Consider the following 19,866-nt stretch of genomic DNA (forward strand, 5'->3'; position numbering starts at 1 on the left):
AGGGGGCAGATTTTCAGCAGGCGCCCCGGGGATGATTTTTAGAGGCTGGCCGGCCGGCAGCAGTAATGTCTTTTTCTGCAAAGAAGCTTGTGTAACTAACCCAATCAGATGGCTACCCAGGATCCAAATTCAGGGCTGGGAAGGAGCGGGAGGGAATTGGGGGGTGTTTTCCTGCTGAGGCACAGAAATAATCATAAGAAGAAGAAAAAACAAGAGAGTCTGACGCATGGTGGCGCTGAGCCTGCAGGGGCAAATAGGTGTGGCCACATGCAAGCATATGTGCGTGCTCGCTTGCGTGTGAGTGTGCGCTTCCTAGTTGTGGCGCGCTGCAGACAGTCAAAGGGGTTGTTCCCTTTCAATAAAAGTTCATCCCAGCTTGCAGGCTATTAGAAAGCAACAAACCACCCTGTACTCACCCTACCCGGGTCCACCAGAGGGTCTCAGCGCTGCTCTAGGTCTGTGGCATTAGCTGCGACGCTGACGTCACGTCGGCAGCCGATCAGTGAGCTCAGCAGCTCTGAGCAGGGCGTTCTGCCTACAAACCCTTTAAGGGAGACAGCAAAAAAGTGAAGAGAAAGGAAAGCACAAAAGGGCCTCTTACTCAGCACTGGACAGGGCAGCCAGACTGCAAAGTAGAAAAGCAGCAAGTGAGAGGCCTGTCTCTGCCTACGGCCACACCACTCTGAACACGCCCGATCTCGTCTGATCTCGGAAGCTAAGCAGAGTCAGGCCTGGTTAGTACTTGGATGGGAGACCGCCTGGGAATACCAGGTGCTGTAGGCTTTTGTTTTTCCTTCCTTCCACCAGCAGGGGTCACTCTCCTCTATGCCTTTTTTCCATTCCCTTTCACAAGGGCACACATGCTTTTTTCATTTGCTTTCACTCTTGCGCTGTTCCATCCTTGCAAAATGCCAGCATCCTTCTCATCACCGTGGGCCTCCAGCATTGTTGCTTATTTACTTTTAATACTAGGCTTCTTTTCAACAGGACCAGCGCCTCCTGCGGGCTTGGAAGCAACCGCCGGCAACCTGGTGGCCATTTTACAGGTCAAAGCAAGCAGAACACCTTTGCAGGCAACATGACCCCCCGAAGAGCAGCTCACAGTCACTCACAACCATCTCACCCTCTTCCTTCATTCGCTCCTGGACGTCTCGATCCGCCTCAAGTTGCGGCTCCAGCTGGCTCTTTCTGTCACTTCCCCCCCAGATGAATGGTTTAGCCTGCAGGAGACCCTGCATTGAGCCATTTTTAAAGACACCTGATGCTCAGGCCCTGCTGCGGCGGGTGTTTCACTGCAAAACAAGCAACGCCTATAGTGGCAGCCCAGCCTTGGCATGGGCCCTACGGAGCCCGCCTCCACATGGTCAGAGTTCTCGCCACCACGCGAGCCTGAGGAAGGCTGGCCAGTCGATGGACCAAGCAGTGTCTACTGGCCACACCACCCTGGATACGCCCGATCTCGTCTGATCTCAGAAGCAAAGCAGGGCTGGGCTTGGACAGTACTTGGATGGGAGACCTCCAGGGAACACCAGGTGCTGTAGACTATTTTGATGACATTTTGCCCCCTTGCTCAGCTCGGCTAGTATAGAGCGGTGCCTTGCCAGAGACCGACCTTACATAACCTAGAGGCTGGATGCCCCAAGCCCCACAAGGCCTCTGAGACTGCAGCTAAGGACGCTACCCTGCCGCCTCCTCGCATGCCTCACACCGAGATCCCTGCCGTGGCTAGGAGTGCTCATTGACCCCGCAGCCTGCCTTCTGGAAATGATGGCGTTATAAACATCCCGGACTGTGAAGGGGGCAGATTTTCAGCAGGCGCCCCGGGGATGATTTTTAGAGGCTGGCCGGCCGGCCGGCCGGCAGCAGTAATGTCTTTTTCTGCAAAGAAGCTTGTGTAACTAACCCAATCAGATGGCTACCCAGGATCCAAATTCAGGGCTGGGAAGGAGCGGGAGGGAATTGGGGGGTGTTTTCCTGCTGAGGCACAGAAATAATCATAAGAAGAAGAAAAAACAAGAGAGTCTGACGCATGGTGGCGCTGAGCCTGCAGGGGCAAATAGGTGTGGCCACATGCAAGCATATGTGCGTGCTCGCTTGCGTGTGAGTGTGCGCTTCCTAGTTGTGGCGCGCTGCAGACAGTCAAAGGGGTTGTTCCCTTTCAATAAAAGTTCATCCCAGCTTGCAGGCTATTAGAAAGCAACAAACCACCCTGTACTCACCCTACCCGGGTCCACCAGAGGGTCTCAGCGCTGCTCTAGGTCTGTGGCATTAGCTGCGACGCTGACGTCACGTCGGCAGCCGATCAGTGAGCTCAGCAGCTCTGAGCAGGGCGTTCTGCCTACAAACCCTTTAAGGGAGACAGCAAAAAAGTGAAGAGAAAGGAAAGCACAAAAGGGCCTCTTACTCAGCACTGGACAGGGCAGCCAGACTGCAAAGTAGAAAAGCAGCAAGTGAGAGGCCTGTCTCTCCCTACGGCCACACCACTCTGAACACGCCCGATCTCGTCTGATCTCGGAAGCTAAGCAGAGTCAGGCCTGGTTAGTACTTGGATGGGAGACCGCCTGGGAATACCAGGTGCTGTAGGCTTTTGTTTTTCCTTCCTTCCACCAGCAGGGGTCACTCTCCTCTATGCCTTTTTTCCATTCCCTTTCACAAGGGCACACATGCTTTTTTCATTTGCTTTCACTCTTGCGCTGTTCCATCCTTGCAAAATGCCAGCATCCTTCTCATCACCGTGGGCCTCCAGCATTGTTGCTTATTTACTTTTAATACTAGGCTTCTTTTCAACAGGACCAGCGCCTCCTGCGGGCTTGGAAGCAACCGCCGGCAACCTGGTGGCCATTTTATAGGTCAAAGCAAGCAGAACACCTTTGCAGGCAACATGACCCCCCGAAGAGCAGCTCACAGTCACTCACAACCATCTCACCCTCTTCCTTCATTCGCTCCTGGACGTCTCGATCCGCCTCAAGTTGCGGCTCCAGCTGGCTCTTTCTGTCACTTCCCCCCCAGATGAATGGTTTAGCCTGCAGGAGACCCTGCATCGAGCCATTTTTAAAGACACCTGATGCTCAGGCCCTGCTGCGGCGGGTGTTTCACTGCAAAACAAACAACGCCTATAGTGGCAGCCCAGCCTTTGCATGGGCCCTTCGGAGCCCGCCTCCACATGGTCAGAGTTCTCGCCACCACGCGAGCCTGAGGAAGGCTGGCCAGTCGATGGGCCAAGCAGTGTCTACTGGCCATACCACCCTGGATACGCCTGATCTTGTCTGATCTCGGAAGCAAAGCAGGGCTGGGCTTGGACAGTACTTGGATGGGAGACCTCCTGGGAACACCAGGTGCTGTAGACTGTTTTGATGACATTTTGCCCCCTTGCTCAGCTCAGCTAGTATAGAGCGGTGCCTTGCCAGAGACCGACCTTACATAACCTAGAGGCTGGATGCCCCAAGCCCCACAAGGCCTCTGAGACTGCAGCTAAGGACGCTACCCTGCCGCCTCCTCGCATGCCTCACATCGAGATCCCTGTCGTGGCTAGGAGTGCTCATTGACCCCGCAGCCTGCCTTCTGGAAATGATGGCGTTATAAACATCCCGGACTGTGAAGGGGGCAGATTTTCAGCAGGCGCCCCGGGGATGATTTTTAGAGGCTGGCCGGCCGGCCGGCAGCAGTAATGTCTTTTTCTGCAAAGAAGCTTGTGTAACTAACCCAATCAGATGGCTACCCAGGATCCAAATTCAGGGCTGGGAGGGAATTGGGGGGTGTTTTCCTGCTGAGGCACAGAAATAATCATAAGAAGAAGAAAAAACAAGAGAGTCTGACGCATGGTGGCGCTGAGCCTGCAGGGGCAAATAGGTGTGGCCACATGCAAGCATATGTGCGTGCTCGTTTGCGTGTGAGTGTGCGCTTCCTAGTTGTGGCGCGCTGCAGACAGTCAAAGGGGTTGTTCCCTTTCAATAAAAGTTCATCCCAGCTTGCAGGCTATTAGAAAGCAACAAACCACCCTGTACTCACCCTACCCGGGTCCACCAGAGGGTCTTAGCGCTGCTCTAGGTCTGTGGCATTAGCTGCGACGCTGACGTCACGTCGGCAGCCGATCAGTGAGCTCAGCAGCTCTGAGCAGGGCGTTCTGCCTACAAACCCTTTAAGGGAGACAGCAAAAAAGTGAAGAGAAAGGAAAGCACAAAAGGGCAACTTACTCAGCACTGGACAGGGCAGCCAGACTGCAAAGTAGAAAAGCAGCAAGTGAGAGGCCTGTCTCTGCCTACGGCCACACCACTCTGAACACGCCCGATCTCGTCTGATCTCGGAAGCTAAGCAGAGTCAGGCCTGGTTAGTACTTGGATGGGAGACCGCCTGGGAATACCAGGTGCTGTAGGCTTTTGTTTTTCCTTCCTTCCACCAGCGGGGGTCACTCTCCTCTATGCCTTTTTTCCATTCCCTTTCACAAGGGCACACATGCTTTTTTCATTTGCTTTCACTCTTGCGCTGTTCCATCCTTGCAAAATGCCAGCATCCTTCTCATCACCGTGGGCCTCCAGCATTGTTGCTTATTTACTTTTAATACTAGGCTTCTTTTCAACAGGACCAGCGCCTCCTGCGGGCTTGGAAGCAACCGCCGGCAACCTGGTGGCCATTTTATAGGTCAAAGCAAGCAGAACACCTTTGCAGGCAACATGACCCCCCGAAGAGCAGCTCACAGTCACTCACAACCATCTCACCCTCTTCCTTCATTCGCTCCTGGACGTCTCGATCCGCCTCAAGTTGCGGCTCCAGCTGGCTCTTTCTGTCACTTCCCCCCCAGATGAATGGTTTAGCCTGCAGGAGACCCTGCATCGAGCCATTTTTAAAGACACCTGATGCTCAGGCCCTGCTGCGGCGGATGTTTCACTGCAAAACAAACAACGCCTATAGTGGCAGCCCAGCCTTTGCATGGGCCCTTCGGAGCCCGCCTCCACATGGTCAGAGTTCTCGCCACCACGCGAGCCTGAGGAAGGCTGGCCAATTGATGGGCCAAGCAGTGTCTACTGGCCACACCACCCTGGATACGCCCGATCTCGGAAGCAAAGCAGGGTTGGGCTTCGACAGTACTTGGATGGGAGACCTCCAGGGAACACCAGGTGCTGTAGACCGTTTTGATGACATTTTGCCCCCTTGCTCAGCTCGGCTAGTATAGAGCGGTGCCTTGCCAGAGACCGACCTTACATAACCTAGAGGCTGGATGCCCCAAGCCCCACAAGGCCTCTGAGACTGCAGCTAAGGACGCTACCCTGCCGCCTCCTCGCATGCCTCACACCGAGATCCCTGCCGTGGCTAGGAGTGCTCATTGACCCCGCAGCCTGCCTTCTGGAAATGATGGCGTTATAAACATCCCGGACTGTGAAGGGGGCAGATTTTCAGCAGGCGCCCCGGGGATGATTTTTAGAGGCTGGCCGGCCGGCCGGCCGGCAGCAGTAATGTCTTTTTCTGCAAAGAAGCTTGTGTAACTAACCCAATCAGATGGCTACCCAGGATCCAAATTCAGGGCTGGGAAGGAGCGGGAGGGAATTGGGGGGTGTTTTCCTGCTGAGGCACAGAAATAATCATAAGAAGAAGAAAAAACAAGAGAGTCTGACGCATGGTGGCGCTGAGCCTGCAGGGGCAAATAGGTGTGGCCACATGCAAGCATATGTGCGTGCTCGCTTGCGTGTGAGTGTGCGCTTCCTAGTTGTGGCGCGCTGCAGACAGTCAAAGGGGTTGTTCCCTTTCAATAAAAGTTCATCCCAGCTTTCAGGCTATTAGAAAGCAACAAACCACCCTGTACTCACCCTACCCGGGTCCACCAGAGGGTCTCAGCGCTGCTCTAAGTCTGTGGCATTAGCTGCGACGCTGACGTCACGTCGGCAGCCGATCAGTGAGCTCAGCAGCTCTGAGCAGGGCGTTCTGCCTACAAACCCTTTAAGGGAGACAGCAAAAAAGTGAAGAGAAAGGAAAGCACAAAAGGGCCTCTTACTCAGCACTGGACAGGGCAGCCAGACTGCAAAGTAGAAAAGCAGCAAGTGAGAGGCCTGTCTTTGCCTACGGCCACACCACTCTGAACTCGTCTGATCTCGGAAGCTAAGCAGAGTCAGGCCTGGTTAGTACTTGGATGGGAGACCGCCTGGGAATACCAGGTGCTGTAGGCTTTTGTTTTTCCTTCCTTCCACCAGCAGGGGTCACTCTCCTCTATGCCTTTTTTCCATTCCCTTTCACAAGGGCACACATGCTTTTTTCATTTGCTTTCACTCTTGCGCTGTTCCATCCTTGCAAAATGCCAGCATCCTTCTCATCACCGTGGGCCTCCAGCATTGTTGCTTATCTACTTTTAATACTAGGCTTCTTTTCAACAGGACCAGGGCCTCCTGCGGGCTTGGAAGCAACCGCCGGCAACCTGGTGGCCAGTTTACAGGTCAAAGCAAGCAGAACACCTTTGCAGGCAACATGAGCCCCCGAAGAGCAGCTCACAGTCACTCACAACCATCTCACCCTCTTCCTTCATTCGCTCCTGGACGTCTCGATCCGCCTCAAGTTGCGGCTCCAGCTGGCTCTTTCTGTCACTTCCCCCCCAGATGAATGGTTTAGCCTGCAGGAGACCCTGCATTGAGCCATTTTTAAAGACACCTGATGCTCAGGCCCTGCTGCGGCGGGTGTTTCACTGCAAAACAAGCAACGCCTATAGTGGCAGCCCAGCCTTTGCATGGGCCCTTCGGAGCCCGCCTCCACATGGTCAGAGTTCTCGCCACCACGCGAGCCTGAGGAAGGCTGGCCAGTCGATGGGCCAAGCAGTGTCTACTGGCCACACCACCCTGGATACGCCCGATCTCGTCTGATCTCGGAAGCAAAGCAGGGCTGGGCTTGGACAGTACTTGGATGGGAGACCTCCAGGGAACACCAGGTGCTGTAGACTGTTTTGATGACATTTTGCCCCCTTGCTCAGCTCGGCTAGTATAGAGCGGTGCCTTGCCAGAGACCGACCTTACATAACCTAGAGGCTGGATGCCCCAAGCCCCACAAGGCCTCTGAGACTGCAGCTAAGGACGCTACCCTGCCGCCTCCTCACATGCCTCACACCGAGATCCCTGCCGTGGCTAGGAGTGCTCATTGACCCCGCAGCCTGCCTTCTGGAAATGATGGCGTTATAAACATCCCGGACTGTGAAGGGGGCAGATTTTCAGCAGGCGCCCCGGGGATGATTTTTAGAGGCTGGCCGGCCGGCAGCAGTAATGTCTTTTTCTGCAAAGAAGCTTGTGTAACTAACCCAATCAGATGGCTACCCAGGATCCAAATTCAGGGCTGGGAAGGAGCGGGAGGGAATTGGGGGGTGTTTTCCTGCTGAGGCACAGAAATAATCATAAGAAGAAGAAAAAACAAGAGAGTCTGACGCATGGTGGCGCTGAGCCTGCAGGGGCAAATAGGTGTGGCCACATGCAAGCATATGTGCGTGCTCGCTTGCGTGTGAGTGTGCGATTCCTAGTTGTGGCGCGCTGCAGACAGTCAAAGGGGTTGTTCCCTTTCAATAAAAGTTCATCCCAGCTTGCAGGCTATTAGAAAGCAACAAACCACCCTGTACTCACCCTACCCGGGTCCACCAGAGGGTCTCAGCGCTGCTCTAGGTCTGTGGCATTAGCTGCGACGCTGACGTCACGTCGGCAGCCGATCAGTGAGCTCAGCAGCTCTGAGCAGGGCGTTCTGCCTACAAACCCTTTAAGGGAGACAGCAAAAAAGTGAAGAGAAAGGAAAGCACAAAAGGGCCTCTTACTCAGCACTGGGCAGGGCAGCCAGACTGCAAAGTAGAAAAGCAGCAAGTGAGAGGCCTGTCTCTGCCTACGGCCACACCACTCTGAACACGCCCGATCTCGTCTGATCTCGGAAGCTAAGCAGAGTCAGGCCTGGTTAGTACTTGGATGGGAGACCGCCTGGGAATACCAGGTGCTGTAGGCTTTTGTTTTTCCTTCCTTCCACCAGCAGGGGTCACTCTCCTCTATGCCTTTTTTCCATTCCCTTTCACAAGGGCACACATGCTTTTTTCATTTGCTTTCACTCTTGCGCTGTTCCATCCTTGCAAAATGCCAGCATCCTTCTCATCACCGTGGGCCTCCAGCATTGTTGCTTATTTACTTTTAATACTAGGCTTCTTTTCAACAGGACCAGCGCCTCCTGCGGGCTTGGAAGCAACCGCCGGCAACCTGGTGGCCATTTTATAGGTCAAAGCAAGCAGAACACCTTTGCAGGCAACATGAGCCCCCGAAGAGCAGCTCACAGTCACTCACAACCATCTCACCCTCTTCCTTCATTCGCTCCTGGACGTCTCGATCCGCCTCAAGTTGCGGCTCCAGCTGGCTCTTTCTGTCACTTCCCCCCCAGATGAATGGTTTAGCCTGCAGGAGACCCTGCATCGAGCCATTTTTAAAGACACCTGATGCTCAGGCCCTGCTGCGGCGGGTGTTTCACTGCAAAACCAACAACGCCTATAGTGGCAGCCCAGCCTTTGCATGGGCCCTTCGGAGCCCGCCTCCACATGGTCAGAGTTCTCGCCACCACGCGAGCCTGAGGAAGGCCGGCCAGTCGATGGGCCAAGCAGTGTCTACTGGCCATACCACCCTGGATACGCCTGATCTTGTCTGATCTCGGAAGCAAAGCAGGGCTAGGCTTGGACAGTACTTGGATGGGAGACCTCCTGGGAACACCAGGTGCTGTAGACTGTTTTGATGACATTTTGCCCCCTTGCTCAGCTCAGCTAGTATAGAGCGGTGCCTTGCCAGAGACCGACCTTACATAACCTAGAGGCTGGATGCCCCAAGCCCCACAAGGCCTCTGAGACTGCAGCTAAGGACGCTACCCTGCCGCCTCCTCGCATGCCTCACACCGAGATCCCTGCCGTGGCTAGGAGTGCTCATTGACCCCGCAGCCTGCCTTCTGGAAATGATGGCGTTATAAACATCCCGGACTGTGAAGGGGGCAGATTTTCAGCAGGCGCCCCGGGGATGATTTTTAGAGGCTGGCCGGCCGGCCGGCAGCAGTAATGTCTTTTTCTGCAAAGAAGCTTGTGTAACTAACCCAATCAGATGGCTACCCAGGATCCAAATTCAGGGCTGGGAAGGAGCGGGAGGGAATTGGGGGGTGTTTTCCTGCTGAGGCACAGAAATAATCATAAGAAGAAGAAAAAACAAGAGAGTCTGACGCATGGTGGCGCTGAGCCTGCAGGGGCAAATAGGTGTGGCCACATGCAAGCATATGTGCGTGCTCGCTTGCGTGTGAGTGTGCGCTTCCTAGTTGTGGCGCGCTGCAGACAGTCAAAGGGGTTGTTCCCTTTCAATAAAAGTTCATCCCAGCTTGCAGGCTATTAGAAAGCAACAAACCACCCTGTACTCACCCTACCCGGGTCCACCAGAGGGTCTCAGCGCTGCTCTAAGTCTGTGGCATTAGCTGCGACGCTGACGTCACGTCGGCAGCCGATCAGTGAGCTCAGCAGCTCTGAGCAGGGCGTTCTGCCTACAAACCCTTTAAGGGAGACAGCAAAAAAGTGAAGAGAAAGGAAAGCACAAAAGGGCCTCTTACTCAGCACTGGACAGGGCAGCCAGACTGGAAAGTAGAAAAGCAGCAAGTGAGAGGCCTGTCTTTGCCTATGGCCACACCACTCTGAACACGCCCGATCTCGTCTGATCTCGGAAGCTAAGCAGAGTCAGGCCTGGTTAGTACTTGGATGGGAGACCGCCTGGGAATACCAGGTGCTGTAGGCTTTTGTTTTTCCTTCCTTCCACCAGCAGGGGTCACTCTCCTCTATGCCTTTTTTCCATTCCCTTTCACAAGGGCACACATGCTTTTTTCATTTGCTTTCACTCTTGCGCTGTTCCATCCTTGCAAAATGCCAGCATCCTTCTCATCACCGTGGGCCTCCAGCATTGTTGCTTATTTACTTTTAATACTAGGCTTCTTTTCAACAGGACCAGGGCCTCCTGCGGGCTTGGAAGCAACCGCCGGCAACCTGGTGGCCAGTTTACAGGTCAAAGCAAGCAGAACACCTTTGCAGGCAACATGAGCCCCCGAAGAGCAGCTCACAGTCACTCACAACCATCTCACCCTCTTCCTTCATTCGCTCCTGGACGTCTCGATCCGCCTCAAGTTGCGGCTCCAGCTGGCTCTTTCTGTCACTTCCCCCCCAGATGAATGGTTTAGCCTGCAGGAGACCCTGCATTGAGCCATTTTTAAAGACACCTGATGCTCAGGCCCTGCTGCGGCGGGTGTTTCACTGCAAAACAAGCAACGCCTATAGTGGCAGCCCAGCCTTTGCATGGGCCCTTCGGAGCCCGCCTCCACATGGTCAGAGTTCTCGCCACCACACGAGCCTGAGGAAGGCTGGCCAATCAATGGGCCAAGCAGTGTCTACTGGCCACACCACCCTGGATACGCCCGATTTCGGAAGCAAAGCAGGGTTGGGCTTGGACAGTACTTGGATGGGAGACCTCCAGGGAACACGAGGTGCTGTAGACAGTTTTGATGACATTTTGCCCCCTTGCTCAGCTCGGCTAGTATAGAGCGGTGCCTTGCCAGAGACCGACCTTACATAACCTAGAGGCTGGATGCCCCAAGCCCCACAAGGCCTCTGAGACTGCAGCTAAGGACGCTACCCTGCCGCCTCCTCGCATGCCTCACACCGAGATCCCTGCCGTGGCTAGGAGTGCTCATTGACCCCGCAGCCTGCCTTCTGGAAATGATGGCGTTATAAACATCCCGGACTGTGAAGGGGGCAGATTTTCAGCAGGCGCCCCGGGGATGATTTTTAGAGGCTGGCCGGCCGGCCGGCAGCAGTAATGTCTTTTTCTGCAAAGAAGCTTGTGTAACTAACCCAATCAGATGGCTACCCAGGATCCAAATTCAGGGCTGGGAAGGAGCGGGAGGGAATTGGGGGGTGTTTTCCTGCTGAGGCACAGAAATAATCATAAGAAGAAGAAAAAACAAGAGAGTCTGACGCATGGTGGCGCTGAGCCTGCAGGGGCAAATAGGTGTGGCCACATGCAAGCATATGTGCGTGCTCGCTTGCGTGTGAGTGTGCGCTTCCTAGTTGTGGCGCGCTGCAGACAGTCAAAGGGGTTGTTCCCTTTCAATAAAAGTTCATCCCAGCTTGCAGGCTATTAGAAAGCAACAAACCACCCTGTACTCACCCTACCCGGGTCCACCAGAGGGTCTCAGCGCTGCTCTAGGTCTGTGGCATTAGCTGCGACGCTGACATCACGTCGGCAGCCGATCAGTGAGCTCAGCAGCTCTGAGCAGGGCGTTCTGCCTACAAACCCTTTAAGGGAGACAGCAAAAAAGTGAAGAGAAAGGAAAGCACAAAAGGGCCTCTTACTCAGCACTGGACAGGGCAGCCAGACTGCAAAGTAGAAAAGCAGCAAGTGAGAGTCCTGTCTCTGCCTACGGCCACACCACTCTGAACACGCCCGATCTCGTCTGATCTCGGAAGCTAAGCAGAGTCAGGCCTGGTTAGTACTTGGATGGGAGACCGCCTGGGAATACCAGGTGCTGTAGGCTTTTGTTTTTCCTTCCTTCCACCAGCAGGGGTCACTCTCCTCTATGCCTTTTTTCCATTCCCTTTCACAAGGGCACACATGCTTTTTTCATTTGCTTTCACTCTTGCGCTGTTCCATCCTTGCAAAATGCCAGCATCCTTCTCATCACCGTGGGCCTCCAGCATTGTTGCTTATTTACTTTTAATACTAGGCTTCTTTTCAACAGGACCAGCGCCTCCTGCGGGCTTGGAAGCAACCGCCGGCAACCTGGTGGCCATTTTATAGGTCAAAGCAAGCAGAACACCTTTGCAGGCAACATGAGCCCCCGAAGAGCAGCTCACAGTCACTCACAACCATCTCACCCTCTTCCTTCATTCGCTCCTGGACGTCTCGATCCGCCTCAAGTTGCGGCTCCAGCTGGCTCTTTCTGTCACTTCCCCCCCAGATGAATGGTTTAGCCTGCAGGAGACCCTGCATCGAGCCATTTTTAAAGACACCTGATGCTCAGGCCCTGCTGCGGCGGGTGTTTCACTGCAAAACCAACAACGCCTATAGTGTCAGCCCAGCCTTTGCATGGGCCCTTCGGAGCCCGCCTCCACATGGTCAGAGTTCTCGCCACCACGCGAGCCTGAGGAAGGCTGGCCAGTCGATGGGCCAAGCAGTGTCTACTGGCCATACCACCCTGGATACGCCTGATCTTGTCTGATCTCGGAAGCAAAGCAGGGCTGGGCTTGGACAGTACTTGGATGGGAGACCTCCTGGGAACACCAGGTGCTGTAGACTGTTTTGATGACATTTTGCCCCCTTGCTCAGCTCAGCTAGTATAGAGCGGTGCCTTGCCAGAGACCGACCTTACATAACCTAGAGGCTGGATGCCCCAAGCCCCACAAGGCCTCTGAGACTGCAGCTAAGGACGCTACCCTGCCGCCTCCTCGCATGCCTCACACCGAGACCCGCAGCCTGCCTTCTGGAAATGATGGCGTTATAAACATCCCGGACTGTGAAGGGGGCAGATTTTCAGCAGGCGCCCCGGGGATGATTTTTAGAGGCTGGCCGGCCGGCCGGCAGCAGTAATGTCTTTTTCTGCAAAGAAGCTTGTGTAACTAACCCAATCAGATGGCTACCCAGGATCCAAATTCAGGGCTGGGAAGGAGCGGGAGGGAATTGGGGGGTGTTTTCCTGCTGAGGCACAGAAATAATCATAAGAAGAAGAAAAAACAAGAGAGTCTGACGCATGGTGGCGCTGAGCCTGCAGGGGCAAATAGGTGTGGCCACATGCAAGCATATGTGCGTGCTCGCTTGCGTGTGAGTGTGCGCTTCCTAGTTGTGGCGCGCTGCAGACAGTCAAAGGGGTTGTTCCCTTTCAATAAAAGTTCATCCCAGCTTGCAGGCTATTAGAAAGCAACAAACCACCCTGTACTCACCCTACCCGGGTCCACCAGAGGGTCTTAGCGCTGCTCTAGGTCTGTGGCATTAGCTGCGACGCTGACGTCACGTCGGCAGCCGATCAGTGAGCTCAGCAGCTCTGAGCAGGGCGTTCTGCCTACAAACCCTTTAAGGGAGACAGCAAAAAAGTGAAGAGAAAGGAAAGCACAAAAGGGCCTCTTACTCAGCACTGGACAGGGCAGCCAGACTGCAAAGTAGAAAAGCAGCAAGTGAGAGGCCTGTCTCTGCCTACGGCCACACCACTCTGAACACGCCCGATCTCGTCTGATCTCGGAAGCTAAGCAGAGTCAGGCCTGGTTAGTACTTGGATGGGAGACCGCCTGGGAATACCAGGTGCTGTAGGCTTTTGTTTTTCCTTCCTTCCACCAGCAGGGGTCACTCTCCTCTATGCCTTTTTTCCATTCCCGTTCACAAGGGCACACATGCTTTTTTCATTTGCTTTCACTCTTGCGCTGTTCCATCCTTGCAAAATGCCAGCATCCTTCTCATCACCGTGGGCCTCCAGCATTGTTGCTTATTTACTTTTAATACTAGGCTTCTTTTCAACAGGACCAGCGCCTCCTGCGGGCTTGGAAGCAACCGCCGGCAACCTGGTGGCCATTTTATAGGTCAAAGCAAGCAGAACACCTTTGCAGGCAACATGACCCCCCGAAGAGCAGCTCACAGTCACTCACAACCATCTCACCCTCTTCCTTCATTCGCTCCTGGACGTCTCGATCCGCCTCAAGTTGCGGCTCCAGCTGGCTCTTTCTGTCACTTCCCCCCCAGATGAATGGTTTAGCCTGCAGGAGACCCTGCATCGAGCCATTTTTAAAGACACCTGATGCTCAGGCCCTGCTGCGGCGGGTGTTTCACTGCAAAACAAACAACGCCTATAGTGGCAGCCCAGCCTTTGCATGGGCCCTTCGGAGCCCGCCTCCACATGGTCAGAGTTCTCGCCACCACGCGAGCCTGAGGAAGGCTGGCCAATCGATGGGCCAAGCAGTGTCTACTGGCCACACCACCCTGGATACGCCCGATCTCGGAAGCAAAGCAGGGTTGGGCTTGGACAGTACTTGGATGGGAGACCTCCAGGGAACACCAGGTGCTGTAGACCGTTTTGATGACATTTTGCCCCCTTGCTCAGCTCGGCTAGTATAGAGCGGTGCCTTACCAGAGACCGACCTTACATAACCTAGAGGCTGGATGCCCCAAGCCCCACAAGGCCTCTGAGACTGCAGCTAAGGACGCTACCCTGCCGCCTCCTCGCATGCCTCACACCGAGATCCCTGCCGTGGCTAGGAGTGCTCATTGACCCCGCAGCCTGCCTTCTGGAAATGATGGCGTTATAAACATCCCGGACTGTGAAGGGGGCAGATTTTCAGCAGGCGCCCCGGGGATGATTTTTAGAGGCTGGCCGGCCGGCCGGCCGGCAGCAGTAATATCTTTTTCTGCAAAGAAGCTTGTGTAACTAACCCAATCAGATGGCTACCCAGGATCCAAATTCAGGGCTGGGAAGGAGCGGGAGGGAATTGGGGGGTGTTTTCCTGCTGAGGCACAGAAATAATCATAAGAAGAAGAAAAAACAAGAGAGTCTGACGCATGGTGGCGCTGAGCCTGCAGGGGCAAATAGGTGTGGCCACATGCAAGCATATGTGCGTGCTCGCTTGCGTGTGAGTGTGCGCTTCCTAGTTGTGGCGCGCTGCAGACAGTCAAAGGGGTTGTTCCCTTTCAATAAAAGTTCATCCCAGCTTGCAGGCTATTAGAAAGCAACAAACCACCCTGTACTCACCCTACCCGGGTCCACCAGAGGGTCTCAGCGCTGCTCTAGGTCTGTGGCATTAGCTGCGACGCTGACATCACGTCGGCAGCCGATCAGTGAGCTCAGCAGCTCTGAGCAGGGCGTTCTGCCTACAAACCCTTTAAGGGAGACAGCAAAAAAGTGAAGAGAAAGGAAAGCACAAAAGGGCCTCTTACTCAGCACTGGACAGGGCAGCCAGACTGCAAAGTAGAAAAGCAGCAAGTGAGAGTCCTGTCTCTGCCTACGGCCACACCACTCTGAACACGCCCGATCTCGTCTGATCTCGGAAGCTAAGCAGAGTCAGGCCTGGTTAGTACTTGGATGGGAGACCGCCTGGGAATACCAGGTGCTGTAGGCTTTTGTTTTTCCTTCCTTCCACCAGCAGGGGTCACTCTCCTCTATGCCTTTTTTCCATTCCCTTTCACAAGGGCACACATGCTTTTTTCATTTGCTTTCACTCTTGCGCTGTTCCATCCTTGCAAAATGCCAGCATCCTTCTCATCACCGTGGGCCTCCAGCATTGTTGCTTATTTACTTTTAATACTAGGCTTCTTTTCAACAGGACCAGCGCCTCCTGCGGGCTTGGAAGCAACCGCCGGCAACCTGGTGGCCATTTTATAGGTCAAAGCAAGCAGAACACCTTTGCAGGCAACATGAGCCCCCGAAGAGCAGCTCACAGTCACTCACAACCATCTCACCCTCTTCCTTCATTCGCTCCTGGACGTCTCGATCCGCCTCAAGTTGCGGCTCCAGCTGGCTCTTTCTGTCACTTCCCCCCCAGATGAATGGTTTAGCCTGCAGGAGACCCTGCATCGAGCCATTTTTAAAGACACCTGATGCTCAGGCCCTGCTGCGGCGGGTGTTTCACTGCAAAACCAACAACGCCTATAGTGTCAGCCCAGCCTTTGCATGGGCCCTTCGGAGCCCGCCTCCACATGGTCAGAGTTCTCGCCACCACGCGAGCCTGAGGAAGGCTGGCCAGTCGATGGGCCAAGCAGTGTCTACTGGCCATACCACCCTGGATACGCCTGATCTTGTCTGATCTCGGAAGCAAAGCAGGGCTGGGCTTGGACAGTACTTGGATGGGAGACCTCCTGGGAACACCAGGTGCTGTAGACTGTTTTGATGACATTTTGCCCCCTTGCTCAGCTCAGCTAGTATAGAGCGGTGCCTTGCCAGAGACCGACCTTACATAACCTAGAGGCTGGATGCCCCAAGCCCCACAAGGCCTCTGAGACTGCAGCTAAGGACGCTACCCTGCCGCCTCCTCGCATGCCTCACACCGAGACCCGCAGCCTGCCTTCTGGAAATGATGGCGTTATAAACATCCCGGACTGTGAAGGGGGCAGATTTTCAGCAGGCGCCCCGGGGATGATTTTTAGAGGCTGGCCGGCCGGCCGGCAGCAGTAATGTCTTTTTCTGCAAAGAAGCTTGTGTAACTAACCCAATCAGATGGCTACCCAGGATCCAAATTCAGGGCTGGGAAGGAGCGGGAGGGAATTGGGGGGTGTTTTCCTGCTGAGGCACAGAAATAATCATAAGAAGAAGAAAAAACAAGAGAGTCTGACGCATGGTGGCGCTGAGCCTGCAGGGGCAAATAGGTGTGGCCACATGCAAGCATATGTGCGTGCTCGCTTGCGTGTGAGTGTGCGCTTCCTAGTTGTGGCGCGCTGCAGACAGTCAAAGGGGTTGTTCCCTTTCAATAAAAGTTCATCCCAGCTTGCAGGCTATTAGAAAGCAACAAACCACCCTGTACTCACCCTACCCGGGTCCACCAGAGGGTCTTAGCGCTGCTCTAGGTCTGTGGCATTAGCTGCGACGCTGACGTCACGTCGGCAGCCGATCAGTGAGCTCAGCAGCTCTGAGCAGGGCGTTCTGCCTACAAACCCTTTAAGGGAGACAGCAAAAAAGTGAAGAGAAAGGAAAGCACAAAAGGGCCTCTTACTCAGCACTGGACAGGGCAGCCAGACTGCAAAGTAGAAAAGCAGCAAGTGAGAGGCCTGTCTCTGCCTACGGCCACACCACTCTGAACACGCCCGATCTCGTCTGATCTCGGAAGCTAAGCAGAGTCAGGCCTGGTTAGTACTTGGATGGGAGACCGCCTGGGAATACCAGGTGCTGTAGGCTTTTGTTTTTCCTTCCTTCCACCAGCAGGGGTCACTCTCCTCTATGCCTTTTTTCCATTCCCGTTCACAAGGGCACACATGCTTTTTTCATTTGCTTTCACTCTTGCGCTGTTCCATCCTTGCAAAATGCCAGCATCCTTCTCATCACCGTGGGCCTCCAGCATTGTTGCTTATTTACTTTTAATACTAGGCTTCTTTTCAACAGGACCAGCGCCTCCTGCGGGCTTGGAAGCAACCGCCGGCAACCTGGTGGCCATTTTATAGGTCAAAGCAAGCAGAACACCTTTGCAGGCAACATGACCCCCCGAAGAGCAGCTCACAGTCACTCACAACCATCTCACCCTCTTCCTTCATTCGCTCCTGGACGTCTCGATCCGCCTCAAGTTGCGGCTCCAGCTGGCTCTTTCTGTCACTTCCCCCCCAGATGAATGGTTTAGCCTGCAGGAGACCCTGCATCGAGCCATTTTTAAAGACACCTGATGCTCAGGCCCTGCTGCGGCGGGTGTTTCACTGCAAAACAAACAACGCCTATAGTGGCAGCCCAGCCTTTGCATGGGCCCTTCGGAGCCCGCCTCCACATGGTCAGAGTTCTCGCCACCACGCGAGCCTGAGGAAGGCTGGCCAATCGATGGGCCAAGCAGTGTCTACTGGCCACACCACCCTGGATACGCCCGATCTCGGAAGCAAAGCAGGGTTGGGCTTGGACAGTACTTGGATGGGAGACCTCCAGGGAACACCAGGTGCTGTAGACCGTTTTGATGACATTTTGCCCCCTTGCTCAGCTCGGCTAGTATAGAGCGGTGCCTTACCAGAGACCGACCTTACATAACCTAGAGGCTGGATGCCCCAAGCCCCACAAGGCCTCTGAGACTGCAGCTAAGGACGCTACCCTGCCGCCTCCTCGCATGCCTCACACCGAGATCCCTGCCGTGGCTAGGAGTGCTCATTGACCCCGCAGCCTGCCTTCTGGAAATGATGGCGTTATAAACATCCCGGACTGTGAAGGGGGCAGATTTTCAGCAGGCGCCCCGGGGATGATTTTTAGAGGCTGGCCGGCCGGCCGGCCGGCAGCAGTAATATCTTTTTCTGCAAAGAAGCTTGTGTAACTAACCCAATCAGATGGCTACCCAGGATCCAAATTCAGGGCTGGGAAGGAGCGGGAGGGAATTGGGGGGTGTTTTCCTGCTGAGGCACAGAAATAATCATAAGAAGAAGAAAAAACAAGAGAGTCTGACGCATGGTGGCGCTGAGCCTGCAGGGGCAAATAGGTGTGGCCACATGCAAGCATATGTGCGTGCTCGCTTGCGTGTGAGTGTGCGCTTCCTAGTTGTGGCGCGCTGCAGACAGTCAAAGGGGTTGTTCCCTTTCAATAAAAGTTCATCCCAGCTTGCAGGCTATTAGAAAGCAACAAACCACCCTGTACTCACCCTACCCGGGTCCACCAGAGGGTCTCAGCGCTGCTCTAAGTCTGTGGCATTAGCTGCGACGCTGACGTCACGTCGGCAGCCGATCAGTGAGCTCAGCAGCTCTGAGCAGGGCGTTCTGCCTACAAACCCTTTAAGGGAGACAGCAAAAAAGTGAAGAGAAAGGAAAGCACAAAAGGGCCTCTTACTCAGCACTGGACAGGGCAGCCAGACTGGAAAGTAGAAAAGCAGCAAGTGAGAGGCCTGTCTTTGCCTATGGCCACACCACTCTGAACACGCCCGATCTCGTCTGATCTCGGAAGCTAAGCAGAGTCAGGCCTGGTTAGTACTTGGATGGGAGACCGCCTGGGAATACCAGGTGCTGTAGGCTTTTGTTTTTCCTTCCTTCCACCAGCAGGGGTCACTCTCCTCTATGCCTTTTTTCCATTCCCTTTCACAAGGGCACACATGCTTTTTTCATTTGCTTTCACTCTTGCGCTGTTCCATCCTTGCAAAATGCCAGCATCCTTCTCATCACCGTGGGCCTCCAGCATTGTTGCTTATTTACTTTTAATACTAGGCTTCTTTTCAACAGGACCAGGGCCTCCTGCGGGCTTGGAAGCAACCGCCGGCAACCTGGTGGCCAGTTTACAGGTCAAAGCAAGCAGAACACCTTTGCAGGCAACATGAGCCCCCGAAGAGCAGCTCACAGTCACTCACAACCATCTCACCCTCTTCCTTCATTCGCTCCTGGACGTCTCGATCCGCCTCAAGTTGCGGCTCCAGCTGGCTCTTTCTGTCACTTCCCCCCCAGATGAATGGTTTAGCCTGCAGGAGACCCTGCATTGAGCCATTTTTAAAGACACCTGATGCTCAGGCCCTGCTGCGGCGGGTGTTTCACTGCAAAACAAGCAACGCCTATAGTGGCAGCCCAGCCTTTGCATGGGCCCTTCGGAGCCCGCCTCCACATGGTCAGAGTTCTCGCCACCACACGAGCCTGAGGAAGGCTGGCCAATCAATGGGCCAAGCAGTGTCTACTGGCCACACCACCCTGGATACGCCCGATTTCGGAAGCAAAGCAGGGTTGGGCTTGGACAGTACTTGGATGGGAGACCTCCAGGGAACACCAGGTGCTGTAGACCGTTTTGATGACATTTTGCCCCCTTGCTCAGCTCGGCTAGTATAGAGCGGTGCCTTGCCAGAGACCGACCTTACATAACCTAGAGGCTGGATGCCCCAAGCCCCACAAGGCCTCTGAGACTGCAGCTAAGGACGCTACCCTGCCGCCTCCTCGCATGCCTCACACCGAGATCCCTGCCGTGGCTAGGAGTGCTCATTGACCCCGCAGCCTGCCTTCTGGAAATGATGGCGTTATAAACATCCCGGACTGTGAAGGGGGCAGATTTTCAGCAGGCGCCCCGGGGATGATTTTTAGAGGCTGGCCGGCCGGCCGGCAGCAGTAATGTCTTTTTCTGCAAAGAAGCTTGTGTAACTAACCCAATCAGATGGCTACCCAGGATCCAAATTCAGGGCTGGGAAGGAGCGGGAGGGAATTGGGGGGTGTTTTCCTGCTGAGGCACAGAAATAATCAT

General features: G+C 54.6%; 14 non-coding genes and 8 pseudogenes across 14 annotated transcripts; all 22 read left to right on the forward strand.

Annotated features, from left to right (window-relative positions):
* The first annotated feature begins 664 nt into the window (after positions 1-664).
* LOC138643871 (5S ribosomal RNA) lies at positions 665-783 on the forward strand. Its single transcript, XR_011314382.1, has one exon. It is a non-coding gene; the product is annotated as a 5S ribosomal RNA (ribosomal RNA).
* Positions 784-1,424: 641 nt separating this feature from the next.
* On the forward strand, positions 1,425-1,544 carry LOC138644088 (5S ribosomal RNA; annotated as a pseudogene).
* Positions 1,545-2,467: 923 nt separating this feature from the next.
* LOC138643925 (5S ribosomal RNA) lies at positions 2,468-2,586 on the forward strand. The gene has a single exon (XR_011314433.1). It is a non-coding gene; the product is annotated as a 5S ribosomal RNA (ribosomal RNA).
* Positions 2,587-3,227: 641 nt separating this feature from the next.
* LOC138644074 (5S ribosomal RNA) lies at positions 3,228-3,347 on the forward strand. Its single transcript, XR_011314574.1, has one exon. It is a non-coding gene; the product is annotated as a 5S ribosomal RNA (ribosomal RNA).
* Positions 3,348-4,256: 909 nt separating this feature from the next.
* Positions 4,257-4,375, forward strand: LOC138643872 (5S ribosomal RNA). The gene has a single exon (XR_011314383.1). It is a non-coding gene; the product is annotated as a 5S ribosomal RNA (ribosomal RNA).
* Positions 4,376-5,016: 641 nt separating this feature from the next.
* LOC138644262 (5S ribosomal RNA) lies at positions 5,017-5,126 on the forward strand (annotated as a pseudogene).
* Positions 5,127-6,049: 923 nt separating this feature from the next.
* On the forward strand, positions 6,050-6,158 carry LOC138644175 (5S ribosomal RNA; annotated as a pseudogene).
* A 641-nt stretch (positions 6,159-6,799) lies between these two features.
* Positions 6,800-6,919, forward strand: LOC138644035 (5S ribosomal RNA). The gene has a single exon (XR_011314538.1). It is a non-coding gene; the product is annotated as a 5S ribosomal RNA (ribosomal RNA).
* A 915-nt stretch (positions 6,920-7,834) lies between these two features.
* On the forward strand, positions 7,835-7,953 carry LOC138643873 (5S ribosomal RNA). Its single transcript, XR_011314384.1, has one exon. It is a non-coding gene; the product is annotated as a 5S ribosomal RNA (ribosomal RNA).
* Positions 7,954-8,594: 641 nt separating this feature from the next.
* On the forward strand, positions 8,595-8,714 carry LOC138644094 (5S ribosomal RNA; annotated as a pseudogene).
* A 919-nt stretch (positions 8,715-9,633) lies between these two features.
* On the forward strand, positions 9,634-9,752 carry LOC138643895 (5S ribosomal RNA). Its single transcript, XR_011314405.1, has one exon. It is a non-coding gene; the product is annotated as a 5S ribosomal RNA (ribosomal RNA).
* Positions 9,753-10,393: 641 nt separating this feature from the next.
* LOC138644272 (5S ribosomal RNA) lies at positions 10,394-10,503 on the forward strand (annotated as a pseudogene).
* A 919-nt stretch (positions 10,504-11,422) lies between these two features.
* On the forward strand, positions 11,423-11,541 carry LOC138643874 (5S ribosomal RNA). Its single transcript, XR_011314385.1, has one exon. It is a non-coding gene; the product is annotated as a 5S ribosomal RNA (ribosomal RNA).
* A 641-nt stretch (positions 11,542-12,182) lies between these two features.
* LOC138644075 (5S ribosomal RNA) lies at positions 12,183-12,302 on the forward strand. The gene has a single exon (XR_011314575.1). It is a non-coding gene; the product is annotated as a 5S ribosomal RNA (ribosomal RNA).
* An 889-nt stretch (positions 12,303-13,191) lies between these two features.
* Positions 13,192-13,310, forward strand: LOC138643875 (5S ribosomal RNA). The gene has a single exon (XR_011314386.1). It is a non-coding gene; the product is annotated as a 5S ribosomal RNA (ribosomal RNA).
* Positions 13,311-13,951: 641 nt separating this feature from the next.
* On the forward strand, positions 13,952-14,061 carry LOC138644207 (5S ribosomal RNA; annotated as a pseudogene).
* Positions 14,062-14,984: 923 nt separating this feature from the next.
* LOC138643876 (5S ribosomal RNA) lies at positions 14,985-15,103 on the forward strand. The gene has a single exon (XR_011314387.1). It is a non-coding gene; the product is annotated as a 5S ribosomal RNA (ribosomal RNA).
* Positions 15,104-15,744: 641 nt separating this feature from the next.
* LOC138644076 (5S ribosomal RNA) lies at positions 15,745-15,864 on the forward strand. Its single transcript, XR_011314576.1, has one exon. It is a non-coding gene; the product is annotated as a 5S ribosomal RNA (ribosomal RNA).
* An 889-nt stretch (positions 15,865-16,753) lies between these two features.
* Positions 16,754-16,872, forward strand: LOC138643877 (5S ribosomal RNA). The gene has a single exon (XR_011314388.1). It is a non-coding gene; the product is annotated as a 5S ribosomal RNA (ribosomal RNA).
* A 641-nt stretch (positions 16,873-17,513) lies between these two features.
* LOC138644208 (5S ribosomal RNA) lies at positions 17,514-17,623 on the forward strand (annotated as a pseudogene).
* Positions 17,624-18,546: 923 nt separating this feature from the next.
* Positions 18,547-18,665, forward strand: LOC138643898 (5S ribosomal RNA). The gene has a single exon (XR_011314407.1). It is a non-coding gene; the product is annotated as a 5S ribosomal RNA (ribosomal RNA).
* A 641-nt stretch (positions 18,666-19,306) lies between these two features.
* On the forward strand, positions 19,307-19,416 carry LOC138644246 (5S ribosomal RNA; annotated as a pseudogene).
* The last annotated feature ends 450 nt before the right edge of the window (positions 19,417-19,866 follow it).

The sequence above is a fragment of the Ranitomeya imitator genome, chromosome 6 (genome assembly GCF_032444005.1).
Source record: "Ranitomeya imitator isolate aRanImi1 chromosome 6, aRanImi1.pri, whole genome shotgun sequence".
Taxonomy (NCBI): Eukaryota; Metazoa; Chordata; class Amphibia; order Anura; family Dendrobatidae; genus Ranitomeya; species Ranitomeya imitator.